Source organism: Canis lupus, chromosome 32 (genome assembly GCF_048164855.1).
Source record: "Canis lupus baileyi chromosome 32, mCanLup2.hap1, whole genome shotgun sequence".
Taxonomy (NCBI): Eukaryota; Metazoa; Chordata; class Mammalia; order Carnivora; family Canidae; genus Canis; species Canis lupus.
The window spans coordinates 23879571-23904246 of NC_132869.1; the positions used below are offsets into that span (position 1 = coordinate 23879571).

At 37.8% G+C, this 24676-nt stretch overlaps 1 long non-coding RNA gene across 1 annotated transcript; it reads left to right on the forward strand.

Moving 5' to 3' along the window:
• Positions 1-10575: 10575 nt before the first annotated feature.
• Positions 10576-24366, forward strand: LOC140622897 (uncharacterized). The gene is made up of 3 exons (XR_012022567.1): positions 10576-10672; positions 19248-19601; positions 24117-24366. It is a non-coding gene; the product is annotated as an uncharacterized lncRNA (long non-coding RNA).
• Positions 24367-24676: the final 310 nt, after the last annotated feature.

A 24676-nucleotide genomic window follows, 5' to 3' on the forward strand; every position in this document is an offset into this window, starting at 1 on the left:
TTCGAATCTGCCAAGGTGGATGACAAATCCATTTAAAACTTAGCAATCAATCCAGTAGCTTTTAGAGCTAACAAGTTGATATAAGTCCCACAGCCATCCACCACCACCACCACCCACCACCACCCTGACACCACCACCCTGCCAAAAAAATATCCTATTTACTGTTGGGTTGAAAGATGTGTTAGAATGAGAGAATTAGACTCAGAGAGACAGAAGAGGTTGCTTATTTAATGACATGGGATATTAAGGGTGAACTAAATCCACTGGCCAGAGGTCAGTTCAGTGAGCTCATATCAGCAGCACGTTTAAAAAAGAATAATAATGTTTTAAATTTCCAGTTATCTGGTTGTTCCACTCTAGTGTGTTTCTATGGTTTGATCCTTCTGATTTCACTTAGCTCTCAGTATCTAAGATAAACTCCAATTTTTTTCCTTCCAAGTTTTTATTTAAATTCCAGTTAGTTAACATATTATAATAATTTAGTAACATAACACTTCCATTCAACACCTGGTTCTCAACACAAGTGCATCTCATCCTTAATCCCTATCACGTGTTTAATCCATCACCCCACCCCTCTGTTAACCATCAGTCTGTTGTCTGTAGATAAGAGTGTGTTTCTCCAGCCACCAGGGTGGTTCAGTCAGTTAGGTAGCCAACTCTTGACTTTAACTCAGGTGGTAATCTCAGGGTTGTAAGATCAAGGCCCCTGTCTCTCTCTCTCTCTCATAAATAAATAAATAAATAAATCTCTTTAAAAAAAAGAGAGAGAGACTGTTTCTTGGTTTTCTTCTCTTTTTCCCCCATATTCATTTGTTGTCAGATAAACACTTCTGATTGTGAACTTCCTTGCTTACTACTGACACTCTGAGAAATAGATTTTATTAAATAAGAATTTATAATCCTTCTATAAAAAATGCTGAGCTATCCATGTGCAGAGTATCTGTTCCTAAGATACCAATAGGTACACTAGTGGTTCTAATATAGGATAAAAGTAGTTGGAAATAAAGTGAAAAGAAAGAATGGGGCAGAAGAGAAAGATAGATAAGATGATGAGATGAGATGAGATGAGATGAGATGAGATGAGATGAGATGAGATGAGATGAGATAAGGGGTTTTATTTAGTCATGCTGGAAGTTAGAGTGTAAAATAACCTTTACAAATGGAGATAATATCTCTAGAAACTAGAGATATACAAATAGAAATTGAGAAAGAAGTTGGAACCAAAAGTCTTGATTTGGAAATCCTTAGCATAAGGGCTCATTGAAGCCCTCGGAATGGATAAGATTTCCTTTCCAAAGGTGAGAGAATAGAAAAAAAAAAAAAAAAAAAGAATCAAAGGGTATCAATTGTGCTTTGAGGAATGCAGAAATAGAGGCGAAGGAAAGGGGTAGGGTGATGTCGTTGAAACTGATGAAGTAGACAGTGTTTCTCATGACTTGAGAAGGGTCTACATCCACTTGCAAAGTTTTAAGGGCCAAGGAATCATCATATATTGGCACCATCCCTCCGGAAGATTCAGGAATGGAGTCCCAGGATATCCAAGGTCAGAAATTAATAAAGTATGAGAAAAAATATCTTTATCCAAGACAAGAACCAAACTGGATCAGAAAAAACAATGTTAAAAATAGGAAAAGGGAATGTTCTCCTTGGGAAAGGAGAGCACATCTGAGTCTAAATCAAGTCACAGGGTAGGGTCAAATGAGAAGTAAAAAACATGCTTAGAACAAAATTAGAAATGCTGGGCAGATTGAGGTTATGATTTCACTGGAACCAAACATTATTTGGAGGGCTTCAGTGATGCTCCATGTTTCAGGACTACCAGTCCTTTGTGTGAACACAGTTCTGAGGGCTTCACAGTACACCATAAACAGTAGTTAAGAGCACTTAACTATTCAGCTCAAGCCCTGGACCTGTCACTTACATCCCTGTGGCTTTGGAATAATAACATATTTCCTCTGAGACTCAGTTTCCTGATCTATAGGATGAGGATGATTATATGTATGCATCATAGAAGTATAATAAGAATTTAATAAGATAATATATAGGAAGCACTTAGCAGTTTCTAGGAAATTAGTGAATGCTCCATCAAGCTATAAAACAGCCTAAGCCTTTCTTATTATATTTCTCCACACTGAGGACCAAAATCCTCTTAAGTCAGTTTGGAAGAAGCTATTGTAAATAAAGCTCTGTAATGTGCTGAGCCATAACTTTCATTTCCAATACTCATGAAGTAGGACACATATAATACTGAATCCTCAGTTGGGGAAGACAACATATTTTGCCATGGTATACCTATCTTTTGTTCTGGCAGGCCAATCCTTTATAATAGGAAATGTAGTGATAAATAGAGCACTAAATAAACTTATAAATTTTCATAATGATGTCATTACTACCCTCCAGAAAGCTTGGGAGCCAGTATGAAAATCAAATCTGCCATGGCTAATCATAAATTCCCAGGAGAAAAAAATAAGTACCTCTGGGTCCCTGGATGTTTATTTGGATACCATTTGCTTATATATCAATTTTTCCAAAGGATATGAGGAAAAATAACCTTTACAAATGAAAAACCTGAGGCTTCAATGAAATACATTATCTTCCCAAAGACACACAGGATAGTGGGTATTTATAATGCTTTCTAGAGACCCAGAACATTTTGAACACCTTGCTATCTTTGGAAAATCTTCTAAGACAAATCTCATATCAAGGTAAAATCTTAAAAAAATCACTACCCCAAACTTCTTAGAAGATAACACATGGACATGTGTTCTGGATCCCATGTGAGACTAAGATTCAGAAATGAGAAACTTAATAATGTTTAATGTGGGAGAAATCCATATTGTTTTTCTGCAGGTGACAGAAAAGATGTCCAGATTTAGCATTGGGAATAATAACAAAGCCAAGTTACTTGTGCCTGTCATGGGAGCTGAGGATACTGCCAGTGGTGCTACTGAGGTATGGTTTTGGACATGATTCCTGAGAATTTACCTTCAGTCCTGTTTCTCCTGTCAGGCCAATGATTCTATAAGCTTCCCAATAACCTTTTAACACATTTTTTTCATTTTTTAAAATTTAAATATAGTTGATACACAATGTTATATTAGTTTCACGTATGCAACAACTACACATTATACTATGCTCACCACAATGTAGCTACTATCTATTACCATGCAATTCTACCATAATGCCATAATTCTACTATATTCCTTCTGAATCTTTTATTCCCATGACTTTTTCATTTCATAACTGGAGGCCTACATATCCCACTTTCCTTCACCCATTTTGCTCATTCCCCACTTTCCTCCCCTCTAGTAACCATCAGTTTGTTCTCTGTATTTATGGGTTTGATTTTGCTTTTTGTTTGTTTGTTTACTTTGTCTTATAGATTCTGCCTGTAGGTAAAATCTTATAGTATTTGTCTTTCTCTGTCTGACTTATTCCACTGGGACAACAATCTCTTTTTCTGCTTAGTCAGCCATAGCCAGCTTCTGGTGCATGCTTCTAAAAAACCTGATTGAGTCCATATTTGGACCTATAAAAGTTATGTTATTTTCAACATAGGATGTAACCTCAGTGATAACTCTCAGTTCACCAGAATATACTATTCCCCTACAATTCCAAATAAAATAAGAATTTATTATAATCACTTTGTGTTGTAAAGGCTATCCTAGGTTGTGAATGAATTGTGCCAAAGTAGCTAACCAGTTTTGCCCAAAAAGCAGCCAAATCACCAAGAAAAAAAATCAGTCAAAGTAGATTCATTTGTTCCACAATATTTTTTTCCTGATTGATTTTTTTCTTTTTTCAACTAACTGTAGCAGTAATATTATAGCCTTCTTTAAAATATTTATTTATTTATTTATTTATTTATTTATTTAAGAGGAAGACAGTGAGCATGAGTGGGAGGGAGAAGCAGAGGAAGAGAGAGAGAGAGAGACAAGCAGACTCTCCACTAAACAGAGAGCCCAATTTGGGGCTCAATCCCAGAGCCTCAGGATCATGACCTAAGCTGAAGGCAGATGCTTAACCAACTGAGCAATCCATGTGCCCAAAACAACATAACTTAAAAATTATTTCCCAATATGTTAAAATAGATAGAGTTATGGACAATAACCTTTTTTTTTTTTTTTTTTTTTTTTTTGGACAATAACCTTTTTCTTGAGAAAAGGAAATTGAACACATACTTTCCTTCTGGATCTCTAGGAAAAATAAACAGCATCTAAATGATACTATTTGAAAATACTGAGAAATTTCACTCTAGGCACTCTATTACTATCTCCTTTTTTAAAAAATATGTATTATTACTATCTCCTTAAACTCCCCAGAACTTTTCTCCTAAGGAAAAAAAAACCACATGATAGTTTTTAAGACTGTTCAGAAATTTTGTAACATAACATCATCATGGGAAGGATGACCAGGACACTTTGTCTGGATGCCCCAACCCTAGCTATTCTCTTCACCATAGTGGATCCATTCCCTCAGTTTAGCATTATCTTGGTGTCATCTTCCAACATTTCCTGGACCTTAAATGGCTATATTTCTTTGCCTCCCAGGCCAGGGCCTCCAGATTTACCAACACCCAACTTGTCTTGGACCCCACACCAATGCCATTCTCTGCACACAAGGCCACTCTGAGAATGACCTTTTTCTCTTACCATAAGAGGTCTTAAGACTTCCCAGAAAACCTCAGTGTCTTTCAAACATTTTTTATTTTTCTTTAGACATCATCTAAAATTCAAAACAGATCAAGTACCAACATGGAACAAAGTACTGTTTTATCTTCAAACTACATACTATTCCCACTTATATACATATACCCCACTAAGGATCATTAGGCAACCAAAGAAGAATGGGGACACCTGGTCCTAGGTTCAATACTCCTCTAACTGGATGGTAACTTAGGGGAAGTCTCTTTACTTCTCTGGACTCTGTTTACTCAGTTGCAAAATAATGACATTAAACTATGGTCTAAAGTTTTGTTTCTATAGTATATAATTTACTATAAGATGATGCAGTTTGTTCATATTTACCTCAATCTCAATCCAAGATAAATGATGATATTCATTTCAGAAAAAGTATAGGTATCAATTCTACATATTCACAGGTAAGCAGTTTAAGGTAATCTTGATTTCTAGGATTTCATCCCATAATCCTATAGCGTGAAGAAGCAAGAACTGAAGGCCACCATTTTTGGATTCCAGACTTCCTGATCTTTGCCAATGCCTTGGTCACAAACAGGCATAACTAGATATCTGCCCTAAGTTTTCCAGAGGCAAAACAAACTATTTCACAATTATTCCAAGTGAAACTTCTCTGTGAACACATATGGGATTATAGACAGCACAGAAAATAATGACATTCACTCCTCACATTGATCCAGCTGCTGGAGCAGAAGGAATCAATATGCATTACTACAATGATTTCCTGAATTTTCCATTCAAAGAAATCAGTTTCCTTTTTTTTAAGATTTTTTATTTATTTATTCATGAAAGAGAGAGAGAGAGAGAGGCAGAGACACAGGCAGAGGGAGAAGCAGGCTCCATGCAGGGAGCCTGACATGGGACTCAATCCCGGGTCTCCAGGATCAGCCCTGGGCTGAAGGCGGCGCTAAACCACTGAGCCACCCAGGATGCCCAGGAAATCAGTTTCTTTTAAGGCTGAGGAACCACATATCTACCACTCTTCAAAAGAAGTTTGAGGACTGAGGAAAATATTTAAGCCCCCCAAAAAGTCAATGTTGTGGAAACTAGATGGTAAAAAAAAGTCTTAAAAGTAAGGCCACCAAATTATTTGAAAGTTTCAAGTGCCTATTTTTTCTACCATGGCACACTCCTTAAGTGAAAGCAGTGATCTCTAGATAGAACAGCATCACAGCATTGTATGGTCTCTCAAATAGGAACTGCTTGTTCTCCCACACTGCTACCAAGTGAGAATATAAAATAAGCATCGCTCTTATCTCCACTGTTACTTCCAGAAATTTCCTCTTCCATCTTTATGCAAAAGTCCCTCAAGTCATCCATTTTTCCCCTCATGAACACTGCTGTGCTAGCTATCCACCACTCTTCTGATTCCAGCCTCACCTTCACTGAGAATTTTGACATCTGATTAGTTTTCCTCTCCACTCTTAACATCACCACCATTTGGTAAATTCCGATATGGGTATGGACAACATACACAGGCTGTGGTCACACAGTTCCTTGAATTCCTTAGTACCAGTGACCTTTGCTTTACTTTCACCACAGAACCCAAATCCATTGCCAACATTAGATCTTCCTGGTCAACATGTAGAATTGTTCTACCTCTGATATCAGGCTCTATTATTCCATTTTCTGACCAAAACCTGTACTCTACTACACATCTCTTACCACCATATTTCCCATCACATCTATTTTTCAACTTTACCTCTATCTCTAATATCCTGATTTTGCCCCCAAAATTACCAACTCATAGATTCATAGCCAATCTGTTACTTATTGTGCCATTTTAAGGTTTATTATCCTGGATCCCTGTAAGCACAGTCAATCCTGAGAGTCACACAATTGGCATGCTTATAGTCTTAACTTGCTGCCTTATTATACCCTGGATCAATCTGATCATCTGCTTTTGCTCTCAATTATTCAGGAGCTTGATTCTGAAACACAAAATTGAGACCTTAGCTTTCAACTGTAACAACCAAATGTATTATTTAAAAAACCATGAAATTTTGAGATGCACTGGATCTTAGCAATAAAACAATTCAAGTCTCCCCTCAATTTACATGAGGAAAAATAACTTGCAAAGGTCACAAAGCTCATTAAGTAATAATGTTGGAATCAGATCCCAGGGCTCTTGGCCTCCTGACTCTAAGCTTAATGTTCTTTCCCTTATGCTACATCACTTCCTTTGGCCAGTCACTCACTGACAATTGTCAAACATAAATAACACTTATTCTCTGAGTTGGGGAATTTTATACCAAATAAGCATCCCTTAAGACATCAGAATATATTCTCTGTGTTTTGTTTAAATTAATCATTCCCTTGTCCCACTGGGGAAATAAACCTTAAATACTAACAATACTGTAATTATAAATAATCTATAATTAGTCTTCCAGAGACCAATTTTTTCCATTACAGAAACACACACACACACACACACACACACACACATCAAATAGCCAAGGGATACAGTCACTATAGTTTCTATACCTACTCCAACTCCTTTATTACACATAGATGGTAAAACTGAGGCTTAAAGTCTGCCTAAGTTTACAAATCTAGTTAGAGGCTGATCTGGGAAACCTCTCCACTATTCATGCTGCCTCCTACAGTTAGGTATTACCAATTTCCTTAGAACCACAAATGATTTTTTAATACTTTTTTATTTTTTAGAGACACTAATAAAATCGCATTATAGGATTTCTATGCAACAAAGCTATTTCTGTGAAGCAGAGAATAGTTCAAAATGATACCATTTTGTCCTTCAAAGTTACACACAACCTTAAGAGTACATGAAATTCTGAAGATGAATGTTCTTTTCTGGTGTCTTTCCACATGCCAATTACTCTGCATGTTGTTCCCTTTGAAATCATTTAACCAGATCAATCCATATGCAGCTCTTGGGTTTTTCACATGAAAATTCCTTGCTCTTTGCTATCCTCTTCTTCTTCTGAAATATGAATATCACTTTTATCATAAGGCTTGTACCCAAATGATGGGATCATATTCTAAGGGCCTTGTACCCAAATGATAGTTTAAGGAGATGCTCAAGACACAGAATTAATCCTCATCTTGGCTAAATTTGGAAATGTCCTATGCATGTTTCCTATTCAAGAGATAAGATTTCCATACTTCATTCACTGAGTACACACTCAGTGAGTCCCTCCTGGAGGCCTTGTATGAAATAAAGTGCTGGGGGCAGAGAGTTGAGCAAAGCAGAGGTCATGTCATTAAAGAACTCACAGTCTACCAAAGAAACAGATGAACACAAACAATGCAATAGAATTTGATAAGTGCTGTGATAGAGATGAATTCAGGGTATGTGGAAACTCACACAGGAGCATGTAACTATGCTTGGAAAGCAGACAAGCTTCCAAATGAGTATGAGACATGAGGTGGATCCTGAGGGATAAAATAAGAATTCTCTAAAAAGAAAGAAAGGAAAGAAAGGAAAGAAAAGAAAGAAAGAAAGAAAGAAAGAAAGAAAGAAAGAAAGAAAGAAAGAAAGAAAGAAACCAGATGAAAAAGGAAATTCCAGACAGAGGGAACAGCATACACAAGGGCCTGAAATAGAAGAGAATATAAAATATTTAGGAAACTGAAATCAGTGAAACATGAGGTGAAAGGTGGGCAGTATCTTTATCATAAAGGGCCTTTCAGAATACAGGGTTTTGTTTTGTTTTTTTACCTCTTTGGTTAGGTTTATTCCTAGGTATCTTATGAGTTTAAGTACAATTGTAAATGGAATTGATCTCCTGATTCCTCTTTCTGCATCTTTATTATTGCTGTATAGAAATGAAACAGATATCTGTATATTGATTTACTTACTGTGACTCTGCTGAATTCCTATGTCAGGTCTAGCAATTTTTGGTGGAGTCTTTCAGGTTTTCTACTACAATATCATGTTGTCGGCAAATAGTGAAAGTTTAACTTCTTCCTTGATGACTCCATTGACTTTTACTTCTTTATGTTGTCTGATTGATGAGGCTAGGACTTCCAGTACTATGTTAAATAACAGTGGTAAGAGTGGACAATCCTGTCTTGTTCCTAACCATACAGGAAAAGCTCTCATCATCATCAATGAAGATGATATTAGCTGTAGATCTTTTGTATATGGCCTTTATGATATTTGAGGTATATTTCCTCTATCTCTACTTTGTTGTAGATTTTTTTATCAAAAATAGATGTTGTGTTTTGTCAAATGCTTTTTCTGCATCTAAGAGGATTATATGATTCTTATCCCTTCTTTTATTAATGTGGTGTAGCACATTAATTGATTTGCAAATATTGAATGACCATTGCAGCCCAGGATAAATCCCACTTGATCATGGTGAATAATTCTTTTAATGTACTGTTGGATTCAATTTGCTAGTATTTTGTTGAGAATTTTTGCATCCATGTTCATCAGGGATATTGGCCTGTAATCTTCCTTTTTAGTGGGGTCTTTGTCTGTGGTTTTAGAATCAAGGCAATGATGGCCTCATAGGATGTGTTTGAAAGTTTTCCTTCTTTTTTTTTTTTTATATATTTTTTTAAGTTTTTTTTATTTATTTATGATAGTCACACAGAGAGAGAGAGAGGCAGAGACACAGGCGGAGGCAGAAGCGGGCTCCATGCACCGGGAGCCCGATGTGGGATTCGATCCCGGGTCTCCGGGATCGCGCCCTGGGCCAAATGCAGGCACCAAACCGCTGCGCCACCCAGGGATCCCCAAAAGTTTTCCTTCTATTTCTAGTTCTTAGAACAGTTTGAGAAGAGTAGGTATTAACTCTTCTTTAAATGTTTGGTAGAATTCCCCTGGGAAGCCATCTGGGCCTGGACTCTTGTTTGTTGGGAGATTTTTTATTACTGATTCAATTTCTTTGCTGGTTATGGGTCTGTTCAGTTTTGATAGTTTATATGTTTCTAGGAATTTATACATTTATTCCACATTGCCCAAATTGTTAGCATATAATTTTTCATAATGTCTTGTAATTGTATTTCTGTATTGTTGATTATGATCTCTCTATCATTTATGATTTTATTTATTTGGTTCCTTTCTCTTTTCTTTTTGATAAGTCTAGCTAGAAGTTTGTCATTTTTTTTAATTCTTTCAAAGAATGAGCTATTAGTTTCATTGACCTGTTCTACTAGTTTTTGTTTCTTCATTTCTAATTTATTTCTTCTCTAGCCTTTATTATTTTCCTTCTGCTAGCTTTATTTTTTCTGAATTCATAATGTCCCTGTTCTATTCTTTTTTTAAATAAATTAATTTTTATTGGTGTTCAATTTACCAACATACAGAATAACACCCAGTGCTCATCCCGTCAAGTGTCCCCCTCAGTGCCCATCACCCACTCACCCCCCCCTCCCCTTCCACCTCCCCTAGTTCGTTTCCCAGAGTTAGGAGTCTTTATGTTCTGTCTCCCTTTCTGATATTTCCCACACACCTTCTGCTAGCTTTAGGCTTTATTTGCTGTTCCTTTTCTAGCTCCTTTAGGTATAAGGTTAGGTTGTGTACTTGAGACTTTTCTTGCTTCTTAATGTAGGTATGTATTGCGATATACTACCCTCATATGACCATTTTTGCTGCATCCCAAAGGCTTCAGACTATCATATTTTCATTTTCATTTGTTTTCATGTAATTTTTTATTTCTTTAATTTACTAGTTAACCCTACATTCTTTAATAAGACATTTTTTAGCTTCCATGTATTTCTGGTCTTTCCAAATTTTTTCTTGTGATTGACTTCTACTTTCATAGCATTGTAGTTGGAAAATACACATGGTATGATCTCAATCTTTTTGTGCTTGTTGAGGCCTGATTTGTGACTACGTATGTGATCTATTCTAAGAATGTTCCAATGCACTAGAAAAGAATGTATATTCTACTGCTTTAGGATGAAATGTTCTGAATGTATCTGTTAAGTCCATCTGGTCCAGTGTCTCATTCAAAGCCATTGTTTCCCTGTTGATTTTCTGCTTAGATGATCTACCCATTGCTGTAAGTGGGGTTTAAAGTCCCCTGCTATTATTTTATTTATTACCAATTTATTATTTATTTCCTTTTATTTGTTACTGATTGATTTGTATACTTGGATGCTCCCAAGCTGGGGGCATAATATTTACGTTTGTTAGATCTTCTTGTTGGGTAGACCCCTTTATTATGACAGAGGGCCCTTATTCATCTATTTTTACAGTCTTTGGTTTAAAATCTAGTTTGTTTGATATAAGTGTGGCTACTCTGGCTTTCTTTTGGCATTCATTAGCATAATAAATGGTTCTTCATCCCTTTACTTTCAGTCTGCAGGTGTCTTTAGGTCTAAAATGAGTTTCTTGTAGGTAGCATATATGGGTCTTGGTTTTTCATCCACTCTGATATCTTATGTCTTTAGATTGGCACATTTAGTACATTTACATTCAGAGTGATTATTGACAGATATAAATTTAGTGCCATTGTATTACCTGTAAAGTAACATATGAGATCATTTCTGGAGATTTTCTCTGTTCCTTGCTAGTCTTTGTTCCTTTTGTTCTTTCCTCCCGACTCAAAGAACCCCCTTTAATATTTCACACAGGGCTTGTTTAGTAGTTACAAACTCTTTTATTTTTGTTTGTCTTGGAAATTATTTATCTCTCCTTTGATTCTGAATGACAGCCTTGCTGGATAAAGTATTCTTGGCTGCATATTTCTCCCATTCAGCATGCTGAATATATCATGCCACTTTTTTCTGGCCTGCCAAATTTCTGTGGATAGATCTGCTGCTTTGTCTTCCCTTTTTTCCCCTGCTGCTTTCAGGAGTCTTTCCTTATCTCTGTATTTTGCACATTTTACTACAATATATCTTGGCATTGGCCTACTTTTGTTGATTTTGATGGGAGTTCTCTGCACCTCTTAGATTTGGATGTCTGTTTCCTTCCCCATATTAGGGTAGGGAAGTTTTCAGCTATAATTTGCTGAAATAAAACTTCTGCTCCTTTTTCTGTCTCTTTTTCTCCTTGGACTTCTATTTTTTTTTTTTAAGATTTTAAAAATCTTAAATCATGTGTGTCTCTCATGAGAAAGGCAGAGACATAGGCAGAAGTAGAAGCAGGCTCCCTGCAGGGAGCCTGATGTGGGACTTGATCCCAGGACCTGAGCTAAAGGCAGACACTCAATGACTGAACCACTCAGGCATCCCTCTCCTGGGACTTCTATGGTACAAATGTTATTGTGCTTTATGGAGTCACTGAGTTTCCTGAATCTACATCCTTGATCCAATATTTTTCTTTTCTACTTCATTATTTTCCATAATTTTATTTTTATATCACTTATTCATTCCTCTGCTCTTTTCATCCTTATGGTCATTACATCCAGTCAGTTCTGCATCATAGTTATAGCATTTTTTATTTTGGCCTGACTAGTTTTTAGGTCTTTTATCTCTGTAGTAAGGGACTCCTTGGTGCCTTCAATGCTTTTCTCAAGCCCAGTTAGTATCCTTATGATTGTTGTTTTAAATTCTAGTTCAGGTATATTACTTATATCTGTTTTGACTAGATCCCTGATAATGACCTACTTTCATTCTTTCTTTTGGGGTGAATTTCTGCACTTTGGCATTCTGTCTAGGTCTCTGTCTTCTATATGTTAGGAAAGGCTGTTATGTTTTCTGCTCCTGAGAGTAATGATACATTAAGAGGAGGTCATATACTTTCCAGGGCATGATGCTTCAGGAAGTATTTCTAGTGTGTGCTGTGTAAACTCTGCTCTTTCCTTCAGGTCAGTCCTCTGCATGGTTTCTCCTTGCCTGCAGTGGGGAGTCTTTGGACCTTGTCCAGTGTGTGGCCAGTTTTAGCTGGATGTGTTTTGGTTTCTTTGTTAAAAGAGGCTAGATCCTATTTCCCATAGAGCTGAAGCTTTGCAGCACTGTATGGTCAGTAGACTTGGTCCATGTGGGGGGTTTGTGCTGGTCTTCTGGGGGAGGGGCCCACTGCTGCTCTCTCAGGCACACTTGCCTAGTAAAAATACACTTGTAAACACAGGGGGTGGGGCTTGGTGTAAACAATTCAAGCCTCTACTGTAGATACTGTGCTGCTCACTGAGGTCCATTTGTGCTGATGAGTGGGGTGGGGGGAGTCAACCACCCACTCTCTGGGAGTTTGAACCTGCCACTGTTCAGGGAGCCCTCACAGAAGAGCAAACAATCTCCCCTCATGTGCCCCCAGAATCCCTCAGATCCCTGCCTTCACCTTTGTTGTCCAAGCCATCCACCTACTCTGCAGGGCAGTGCTCCTGTGTTTAACCTCAGACACGCTGGCTGGGTTTCAAAACTCCAAATTTTAGGGATCCTACGTGGCAAGGACCCATGCTGATCTTCTGGGGGAGGGTCTTATCACACCGTGGCTGGTGCCAGTTTGTCCCAGAAGAGCCATAGCACAAACATGCAGGGGCTTGGAGTTTATGGTAAAATGCAGTAAAAAGCTGTTGTCCAAGGTTAGCTCCCCTCAGCAGGTGCCTCTGCTCCTATGCTAATGAATGAGGCAGCCCAATGGTGCCCACTGGCTCTTTTGTCCTCTCGAGAGACAGTGCAACCTTTCCTAAATGCACTCCAAGAAGGGGAACTGTCTCCCTCAATATGACCTAAGGGATCCTTAGACTTCACGGTCTGCTCCAGGCCTCTGCCCTCTTTCTCTACAGGAGCACTTCTATGCCTACCAAGCTCTACCCTGGCAATGACACAAGTTTCTATAACTTCAGATTTTGAGTGCTGCTATTTATAAAAACTTGTGATAATCAGTCTCTCTTGTTTTCCCTGTCAATTGTTTTGGGGAAGTGTTTTTCTTGTGCAATCCCACACACTGTGTGCACTCTGTCACTCTCTCCCTGATCAAGGCTCACTCCCCTCCACAGCACAAGTGATTCTCTTCTCCCCCAGATCACATCTATGCACCTCCTACCTTCCATGATGTGGCCTCTTTACTCTCTCTGGTTGTGCAGTTTGTTCTTTCAGTCTTCAGATTGATTTCCTGAATGTTCAGAATGATTTGATATTTATCTAACTATGTTTGAGGGACTAGGCAAGCATAGTACTTCTAGGCAAGCATACTACTCTGCTATCTTAACTCCTCCTCCAACCCCATACTCCTTCACAGTTAATTCTAAAACCCCTCCTCCTATCTCTAGGCAACCACTAATCAACTTTCTATCTCTACAGATTTGCCTATTTTTTGATATTCATACAAATAAAATCATATAATATGTGGTCCCCTGTTCACTTAACATTATTTTCCGAGTTTACCCATGTTGTAGCATGCATTTGCATTTCATTTCTTTCTACCTACCAAATAATTTTCCATTATGTGGATACACTACATTTTATTTATCCATTCATCATTGATGGACATTTGGGTTATTTCCACTTTGGGACTATTATGAAAGATATATTTATGAACATCTATACACAACTTTTTATGTAGACACAATTTTTCGTTTCTCTTGAGTATATACCTAAAAGTGAAATTGCTGGATCACATGATAACTTAATGTTTAGCCTTTTCAGGAACTACCACACTGTTTTCCAAAGTGAATGCTCCATCTTAAAATTGTACCAGCAGTATATGAGGAGGCTTTTGATTTCTCCAAACTCAGTAACACTTGTTATAACCTGTCTTTTTTATTCTAGCCCTTGGAGTGGATATGACATATCTACTTTTGGTTTTATATTGCACTTCAATGATGGTTATAATGCTGACCACCTATCTTTTCATGTGCTTAGTAGCCATTCATACATCCTCCTCAATTTCATGCGCTATAGCCCCAACTCATAGTAAATAGATTATATTAAAGTGTATCCATACCCCTCATGGAAAAGAGTATATATGTAACTTTAGATTCTTGTGCTGTGTTGCTATTGACTAACTGACAAAATTTTATATTTTGCAAACATTTAATTAAATATATATTGATTTCAATTTTGTGATTTTATTTTCTTATTTTGAAATCAATAGAACATGTTTCGGCTATAACATTGCTAGGTCACATCTATGATTCTTAATGGTCATTTCTATTCAGTAGTAAAACAGGCTATTAGCAATTTGAATAAAATAATTAGGAAAGAAAAGCACTACCATATCGCCTGGAGGGATTCTGACAACACAGGAGGATAATCCAGTATGAAACAGACTACTACTTTAGCTTTACTTTTTCCAGTTGTTTCTAGTTCTCTAAGAAAGAGAGATTGAAAATTAATATCAGAACTCACTATGTATCTATTTTGAATATCTGTACATGTTGTAACTTTTACATTTTCATTTAATAATACTAATTTTTTAAAAATTATTTTGTTATGTTCCTAACACCCCTATTTAAAAATTCCCTTCCAAGGGATGCCTGGGTGGCTCAGTCAATTAAGCCTCCAACTCTTGGTTTTCCCTCAGGTCATGATCTCAGGATCATGAGATTGAGCACCATGTTGAGCTCTGTGCTCAGCAGAGTCTGCTGGAGATTCTCTCCTTCTCCCTTTCCTTCCCCTCTACTTCTCTCTCTCTCTCTCTCTCTCTCTCATAAATCCCACCCCCAGTACAGTGCCATATGGACAGGAGGGAATGCCCAACTCCCAGTTTGTCCCTGAGGAGCAGAGGATTTGGACCACAAAACTGGTTCCTCAATTTTTAAGGCTTCCACCCAAGCGATGGGGCTCTCAAATCACCTGGTTCTGAAAGCCCAAGGGGTTTGCATTCATGAGCCCCACAGGACTATAGCAAACAAAGAAGCAGCTGTTAACAGGTGCATAAGCACTTACCTTGCCTATCACCTCAGGGCTTAGCAAGAAGAAGCAGGCAAAAATCCCATCTCCTAGTCTTTCCCTAGAAGGAGTAGGAGTATAAACTTGACAAGCTCCTGCATACTTTACAAGCTGATGTTAGGAGGGTCCATCTTCTAATTAGCACACATCTAGGTGCTGGCTGTGATCCTCCCCAAGGCTCAGAGATGCTGGTAAGCACTTCCCCTGTTTTCTTTCTCCAATTCACTCCAACAATAAAATCAAATCACCAGCATCTCCTTGGGAAGAACCTGTCTACACATTTAGTATTCCAACTTTTACAACTGCCATTCAAGGGATAGGCAGGCCCCCAACTCACATAACTCTGATATCTAATGAGGCTTGCATTCATGAGTCTCCCAAGACTATAGCAAACAGAGAAGCAGTTTGTAATAGGCACAAAAGCTCTCTCTACAGCTATATATATATATATATATATATATATATATATAGCCTCAATGCAGAGGAAGCAGGTAAGAACACCCATCTCCCAAGTTCTCCCTGGGATTGAATACTTTCCCAGATGTTGCCTCAGAGTCCAGCTCCTACTCAGCCTGCATTTAGATGCTGACTACAATCCTCCCCACTTTCAGACATTAATGGGTCTTGGCACACACTCAACTACTGGGAACCATTTAAAACAAAGACAGTCGCCATTGACAAGGAACTTGGGCCAGGCTGATGAACAGAATTCATCTCCTACGTAAGACAAGTCTGACAAGGGGATCCCTGGGTGGCTCAGCGGTTTGGAGCCTGCCTTCAGTCCAGGGCGTGATCCTGGAGTCCCGGGATCAAATCCCACATCAGGTTCCCTGCATGGAGCCTGCTTCTCCCTCTGCCTGTGTCTCTGCCTCTCTCTCTCTCTTTCATGAATGAATAAATAAAAAAAAAAAAATCTAAAAAAAAAAAAAAAAAAAAGGACGAGTCTGACAAGACTTGAAAAGTTGGCTGGTTTATCTCATGTGCAGAAACCAACACAGAAAGTCATAGAAATAGAGTGAACTCTCCCTGGTGCACTGGAAGCTCCAAAAAGAACTAGAAGTACTTTTGGAGCTCAGAAAGACTAAGTTGAGGAATTTCTATTTCAGGACTAAAAACAGTCTTCTGACAGTAGTATCCCATCACTGAGCTCTTCTGTCTACTATTTAAACAAGTTTTGCTTTTAATTTTAAAAAGTGACACCATATACATAGGGAAACAAGTGAAATAAGTTCCAATGTACACAGTAAGAATCTCTTTTCTGGTCTAAATCCTCCTAATTCCATTCCTTAGAAAACCACTGTTAGCAGTTTCTTGCGTATCCTTTTTCTTGTGCCCAAGATTACGTATCCGAGAAACCACCAAGGAGCTGACACTGATGCAAGTATACGAGGGTTTATTTACAAGCTCGAGCTTGGGTCCAAGTATACTCCACACAGCAGAGCAGGGGCTTGGACCCTGAAGTGGGTTACAGCTGGGTTTTTTATGAGCTGGTCTAGGGGATTTTCAGAAGGGGTGGAGGAATTTTTTCCATTCCAATATGGGGGACAGGGTGAGGGAGTTTCTTAAGATCTGATATAGGATTCTCTGCCGAGGGCATTCTGAGCTCTGCTGTCTTTCTGATATGGGATTCCCTGTCAAGGACATTCTGCAGTTTTTCCTGCAAAGTTCAGCTCTTATTCACAGGGGCCTAAAATGGCTGTACTTGTGCTAATGCTAAACTTGAGGTGGAATGGCCTTAATTTTCTCTGCCTCCACACTTTCAAAAAGTCTATTTACAGGCATCATACATATTGCTCTAAATCTGTTTTTTAGTAATAGAGATATTTCTATGTTGGTATAAATGTATTTACATCTTTCTACTTAATAGTGATATAATATTCTATAGTATAAATCAACCATAATTTACTTAATTATGGTCCAGTTGATAGATATATTTTGGTATTTCTATCAGAAGCAAAGCTATAGAAATATCTTGGTACTTAATGTCTTTGACCAATTATTTTCGGATAAATTTCTCAATGTGGAACTACCAGATCAAGGGGTATTAGTGTGTTTTCAGTTTTATTAAATAGTATCCAATTGCTCCCTAAAATAGTTGCACCCATTTTTCTCTCATCCACAATATTTGAAATTGATAGTTTCTTTGTTCTTTAACATTAGATATTATCAAATGTGTAAATGTTGGCAATCAAGTAGGTATCTCCTTGTTTTGATTTCCATGTCTTCATAAGTAATGCTGAATATATTTTTACATTTGTATAATCCATTCATATTTCTCCCTATATGAACTGCCAATTCCTATCCTTTATCCGTATTTCCACTGAGTTATTAGTTTTTTCCATTATTAAATCTTGAATGCTGCGTTGGTTTGAAATAACTCAGAAAGAATATCTTTTCTTCCTCAAGAAATATAGGAATCACTTGAGAGTTTAAGTTTTTCCCTGTAAATTTATCAAACCTAGATTTTTTAAGTCACATATTCTGTTATTACCACTGCCAGAAAGACCAGAGTATAGACCAAAGTATAGAAAAACTTTCACTCTCTACCAAGTAAATGTTTACTATTGAAGTAGATCCCTTAAATTTTCAATACAATTTTAGTTTCCATTTTCTATTATTTTGGCAAGAATCTCCTCCTCTTTTGAGTCTTCTGTAATTGATCTCCTTTTTTTATCTGATCATTCAGTCAAATACATTCTTGACCATCAAGGATTTCTTGGCCTAAGGTGAATACTCCACAAATATTTAGGGTGTTGTTCAACCAAAGAATGGATAATGCAAGCCCTCCTTAAGAATGCATTTTCATTCATATGTCTGCTACTCAGCAAAAGACCTTCCAAGGAAAGCAAGCAATGGTTCTCCATTTCCTGATAATAAAATCATGAATCCATCCCTATTTAATCCTCATTGTATGATATATGGATGCTTCAGTAGCATCCATGACATTTTGTTGCTTTTTGTTTACATGATATTGACATATCTCTATATCCTACTGGACTGGAAACCCCTTGAAAACCCAAGCTGAGAGGAATCCCTGGGTGGCTCAGCAGTTTAGCACCTGCCTTTGGCCCAGGGCATGATCCTGGAGTCCTGGGATCGAGTCCCACATCAGGCTCCCTGCATGGAGCCTGCTTCTCCCTCTGCCTGTGTCTCTGCCTCTGTGTGTGTGTGTGTGTGTGTGTTTCATGAATAAATAAATAAAATCTTAAAAAAAAAACAAGCTTTATCTAATTATTATCTATACTTACTGCCCAAGCACAGACCTTAACAGATAGTAAGGCCTCAATAAATATACTGAATGAACAAAGAAATGAATTTGTATTAGTCACTTACTACAAGTTAACATAAAATCTGAAGTAACGCTTTCCCACTCACACTTCATTTCAGGAGCATTTCCCTCAGACTACTTTGCTGAAAAGCAGGAAGATAATCAGATTTTTCTGAGGATAATTAGGAAATGCTTTTGGAGCCTAATCAGCTATTGTCAAATCTCCCTCAGTGATTGCTATAAATGAAATTATAGAAAACCCTGACTTGATATATTTTATAAAGTAATTTAAAATATTTAATAGGGTACTGAACTCTTTTCAAAGGGAGAGTACTCTTTCCCTGATTAGATGATATGTTGTTTTTCTTTAGCCCAAACAAGGTAACTGATTATATGAAAAATAAATACATAACTAAAAGTGAAGGTTGTTAGTAATTCAGATTCCTCAGAAGCCAGGTTGCCTTGGGCACATCTGTGCTAGGGTTTTTGTCTTCTTCCATCCTGAGATGGTGGTATTTTTGCTTTCTTAGGATAAAGCAGTCTGTAGCCCAAAAGGCATCAGTATGCAATCCAACTATTGGGAAAGAAGCCACCCAAGGATACAGGCACAGCCTTCATTCGCAGCTTGAATTGTTTCTTAATGGAATTCTACAATGCCAAAAAAAAAAAGAACTTTCTGCTGAATTCTAAACTAAAGCTTGTCACAACACACTGATTAGACTGACAGCTTACCTTGAGATACTGGGAGAAATATACTTGAGTAGGGGCTAAGAGACTGGAGGGGAACCAGCCTATACCTGACTATACATTGAAAAGAAGAAGTAGCCTGGAGTTATAGTTTAAAGCTGGAGAGGAACGTCTCAATACTAAGGAACCTGGACCAGGTGAGGAAACTGAAGCCCAGAGAGGTGTCAGCTTTTCATAGTAGAAGTATGAATGGGACTTAAGTAAATGGATATGGTAAGTGTTGATTCCTCTTTTCAAAATTTTGGTGGTGAAAGGAAAGAGAGCAATAGGAACTCTTTAAATATTCCTGATGAAACATGGCATAAAAGTCTCACCAGTGGAGAAACCATGAAGAATTTGGAATTATTTTAAGGGTCACAGCTCATGACACTGACAGATGAAAGGGTGATGATAATGAATTGCAGAAAGTCAACTGTTTTGAATGCCAGAAAGATAACATTTGTGTTGCACATTCTGTAGACGTACAAATTCATCTGACCTCTGTCTTCTGGGATCTAAGATAATTAGCTCCTATAGATTCTGTAGGGAACAGAATAGAAGAGACCCAAAGATGTTTATGTCCTAATCCCCCAAAGCTACAAATATATTACCTACATGGCAAAGGAGCTTTGCAAATGTGCTTAAATTAAGAGCCTTAGGAGAGGGAGAGTATTCTGGATTATCCAGATATTGTTGTGGAAGGTGATTGAGAGGATATGATCTCTAGTTCACCTGGACCCTGGCAGTTGGAAGCTTCTCATCTCTTCCTCTGTCCTTGGAACATACATTTTACTTGCCTTCCCCACTCCTGGTAATAAATACCTAATACTGTGATTACTGGATCTTAGAGTAGTTCTAATTTTAATTTTTGAGGAACCTCCAAACTGCTTTCCACAGTGGCTACAAAAGTTTGCATTCCCACAAACTTAGCCATTCTGGCAGGTTTGAAGTGATATATATCATTGTAGTTTTGATTTGCATTTCCCTGATGATGAGTGCTATTGAGCATTTTTTCATGTCCGTTGGCTATCTATATATGTCTTCTTCAGAGAAATGTCTGCAGATATTTGCTGTCCATTTTTCAATTGGATTATTTGATTTTTTTGGAGTTGAGTTTTGTAATTTCTTTATGTATTTTAGATACTAACCCTTTATTGGATATGTCATTTGCAAATATCTTCTCCAATTCCATAGATTGTCTTTTAGTTTTGTTGATTATTTCCTTTGCTGTGCAGAAGCTTTTTATTTTGATATAGTCTTAAGGGTTTATTTTTGCTTTTGTTTTCCTAGCTTCAGGAGACATATCTAGAAAAATATTTCTATGGCTGATGTCAGAGACATTATTGCCTGTGCTATCTTCTATGATTTTAATGGTTTCAGGTCTCACATTTAGGTCTTTTTTTTTTTTAAGATTTTATTTATTTATTCATGAGAGACACAGAGAGAGTGATAGAGAAGCAGAGGGAGAAGCAGGCTCCATGCATGGAGCCCGATGTGGGATCTGATCCCAGGACTCCAGGATCATGCCCTGGGCCGAAGGCAGGCACTAAACCCCTGAGCCACCTAAGGATACCCACATTTAGGTCTTTAACCCATTTTAAGCTCAGTTTTGTGTATGATGTAAGAGAGTAGTTCAATTTCATTCTTTTGCATGTTGCAGTTTTCCCAACATCATTTGTTGAAGAGACTTTTTCCCATTGCATATTCTTGCCTCTTTTGTCAAAGATTAATTGCCTATATAATTGTGGGTTTGTTCCTGGGCTTTCTATCCTGTTCTCTTGATCTGTGTTTCTATTTTTGTGCCAGTATTATACTGTTTTGATTACTATAGCTTTGTAGTATAACTTGAAATCCTCGTCTGTGGATGGAGGCCCTGCAGCTCCAGGACTAAGGTGGCCCATCAGGAGGGGTGGATCCCTGGAAGCAGAGGGTAGGCATAGTGAAGTGATGTGGTGTTAGCAAGCTTTTAGTGCCTTTATCCTCTGCAGGACTGGCCATGAAGCTCTGGGACTGAGGTGGACTGTGGGGAGGGGTGAATTGGTAGAAGCACAGGGTAGGGGGGTGGGACAACAGTCTAGCAACTTAGGTAGCAAGTCCTGCAGGTGGCCATGTGTTTACACTGGGTGGAGGAGGAAGAAAATGGCCCCTGTCAGTTCCTTTGTTCCTGGAGTAATTCCTTAGCAATTTCTGTCCCTCTGGGACAGTTCTGAGATAAGTAAATAACTCTCCCTCTAGTAGGACCCAGATAACTTTCAAAGTGCTGCCTCTATGCTGTATCTCTATGGGCTGTTTGTTGTGTTGTCTCTTTAAGGGCAAGGACTCAGTTTCCTCTACCTCACCACCTCTCTCAGAACTGAGCCTGCTGATTTTTTTTTTTTTTAATTTCAGGTATTAACTACTGCTAGTTGTAAGAACTCACAAAGTTTTGCCCCTCTGTTTGTCACAGCAAATCTGAATGGAGATTCATCTTCCTGGTAGGAGGCTTCCTGGTGTGGAGTCTGTTTCTCTTCCCTCTCTGTTCCCACATCTCTCCTTCCTAAGGACAATCCCCCAAAGTTCATTTAGTTTGAAACCAAATTCCACTTTTCCTAAATTCTTTGATGAGGCCTCTTCTCTACATTTATTTGTGGAGTTTATTCTGCCATTTTTTAGGTCATTTCCTAGATATTTATACTAATGTGAATGTTATCTAGTTGTACATGTGGGATGGGGTAAGCCTAGAGTCCTCCTACTCTGCCATCTTCCCCAGAAGTCCTAAATTCTGTTGCCTGCACTTTTAGTATCATATCCAAGAAATCATCGCCAAATCCAATGTCATGAAGATTTTCCTTTATGATTTCTTCTTGAAATTTTATAGTTTTGGCTCTTATGTTTAGGCATTTGACCCATTTTGAGTTACTTTTGAAATATTATGTAAGGTAAGATCCAACTTCATTTTTTAGTATGTGACTATCCAGTGTTCCCAACATCGTGTATTGAATTTTACATTATCTCTTAAATGGTATGTTACCTATTTAATCTGTGTGACATTTATATGCATTAAAATATATGAACCAGTAAGGATAATAATGATGTCACCTATAAGACAAATGAGTTCCTTTTGAGGAGAAAGGCTGTGGCCAGGCTGTGAAGCAGAAGTACTAAGCATGAAATAGAACCACAAAATAAATCACCAGTTTTTACATAAAAGCACCTTAGAAAGTATTACCAGTGACAAAGCAGCCTCTAATTATATCATATATTATCTCTATATGTTAAAGGTACTATATATTTAATCTAAGAAATCTCAACCTGCCAGCCAAATACAGTCAAGAAAAGATACATTTTAATATCTAATTACCATTCAGGATCCTAATGATTTTTGAATCCACTGAAACATGTCAGATTAATGCTATTATAATTTGGCTTTGGTGATAATACTAGGTGATTCATTCCTAGTGAGTCATTATAATCTGGTAATTAAAAGGATAGTTACTTACAGCTTCTTTTTAAAATCACAGTGAACTTTTTTGTTCTAGGTTTATCTCTAGGATTAAGATGCATTCTGCCTTTAGTCCCATTTGTTTCCACAACATCAACTGTACCTGTACTATAACTGATGTCACTAACAGAAAAGTTAAATTATATTTAGAATACTATTCAAAATCAAGTATATATATTATATATATAATATATACACATATATATACATGAAAAGTTTTTTTTCATGTATTTTATATATTTTGGTTTATTTTTTTTTAATTTATTTTTTATTGGTGTTCAATTTACTAACATACAGAATAACCCCCAGTGCCCATCACCCATTCACTCCCACCCCCCGCCCTTCTCCCCTTCCACCACCCCTAGTTCGTTTCCCAGAGTTAGCAGTCTTTACGTTCTGTCTCCCTTTCTGATATTTCCCACACATTTCTTCTCCCTTCCCTTATATTCCCTTTCACTATTATTTATATTCCCCAAATGAATGAGAACATATAATGTTTGTCCTTCACCGACTGACTTACTTCACTCAGCATAATACCCTCCAGTTCCATCCACGTTGAAGCAAATGGTGTGTATTTGTCATTTCTAATAGCTGAGTAATATTCCATTGTATACATAAACCACATCTTCTTTATCCATTCATCTTTTGTTGGACACCGAGGCTCCTTCCACAGTTTGGCTATTGTGGCCATTGCTGCTATAAACATCGGGGTGCAGGTATCCCGGCGTTTCATTGCATCTGTATCTTTGGGGTAAATCCCCAACAGTGCAATTGCTGGGTCGTAGGGCAGGTCTATTTTTAACTCTTTGAGGAACCTCCACACAGTTCCAGAGTGGCTGCACCAGTTCACATTCCCACCAACAGTGTAAGAGGGTTCCCTTTTCTCCGCATCCTCTCCAACATTTGTTGTTTCCTGCCTTGTTAATTTTCCCCATTCTCACTGGTGTGAGGTGGTATCTCATTGTGGTTTTGATTTGTATTTCCCTGATGGCAAGTGATGCAGAGCATTTTCTCATATGCTTGTTGGCCATGTCTATGTCTTCCTCTGTGAAATTTCTGTTCATGTCTTTTGCCCATTTCATGATTGGATTGTTTGTTTCTTTGGTGTTGAGTTTAATAAGTTCTTTATAGATCTTGGAAACTAGCCCTTTATCTGATATGTCATTTGCAAATATCTTCTCCCATTCTGTAGGTTGTCTTTGAGCTTTGTTGACTGTATCCTTTGCTGTGCAAAAGCTTCTTATCTTGATGAACTGAGCAGATCAGCGGCCCCGCCCCGGAGCCTCCAGGCCCTGCAGACGGAGAGCTCCGGAGTTCCTGCGGGGGCTGAATCCAGGTTTCCAGAGCTGGCCCCGCCACTAGGGCTGTTGCTCCTGGGGCCTCTCGGGGTAAACAACCCCTACTGAAAAGTTTATTTTAAAACTTTACAATAAAAAATCTGATTTTCGGAAGATTAAACCTCAGTTTTCTAGACATTTTATTATTCTTAAAAGATGCTGAATAAAAGAGGTTTTAGAATGAATCAGAGCTTGGTGCTAATAAATATCATGGCTCAGAATATAAGTGAGCACAATTTATGAGTATGCTTAGACTAGAAAGTTACTAGCTAGCAAAATATGCTAAAATTTTATGAAGTCAAAGTGAATGCTTTCTGCAGCCACAACAAAGTTCTAGTCACATTCTTTAATTTCTTCTAACATAGACATATGACCAATAGCAGAGACAAATTTCGGTCAAGTAAGAAGAGCTTAA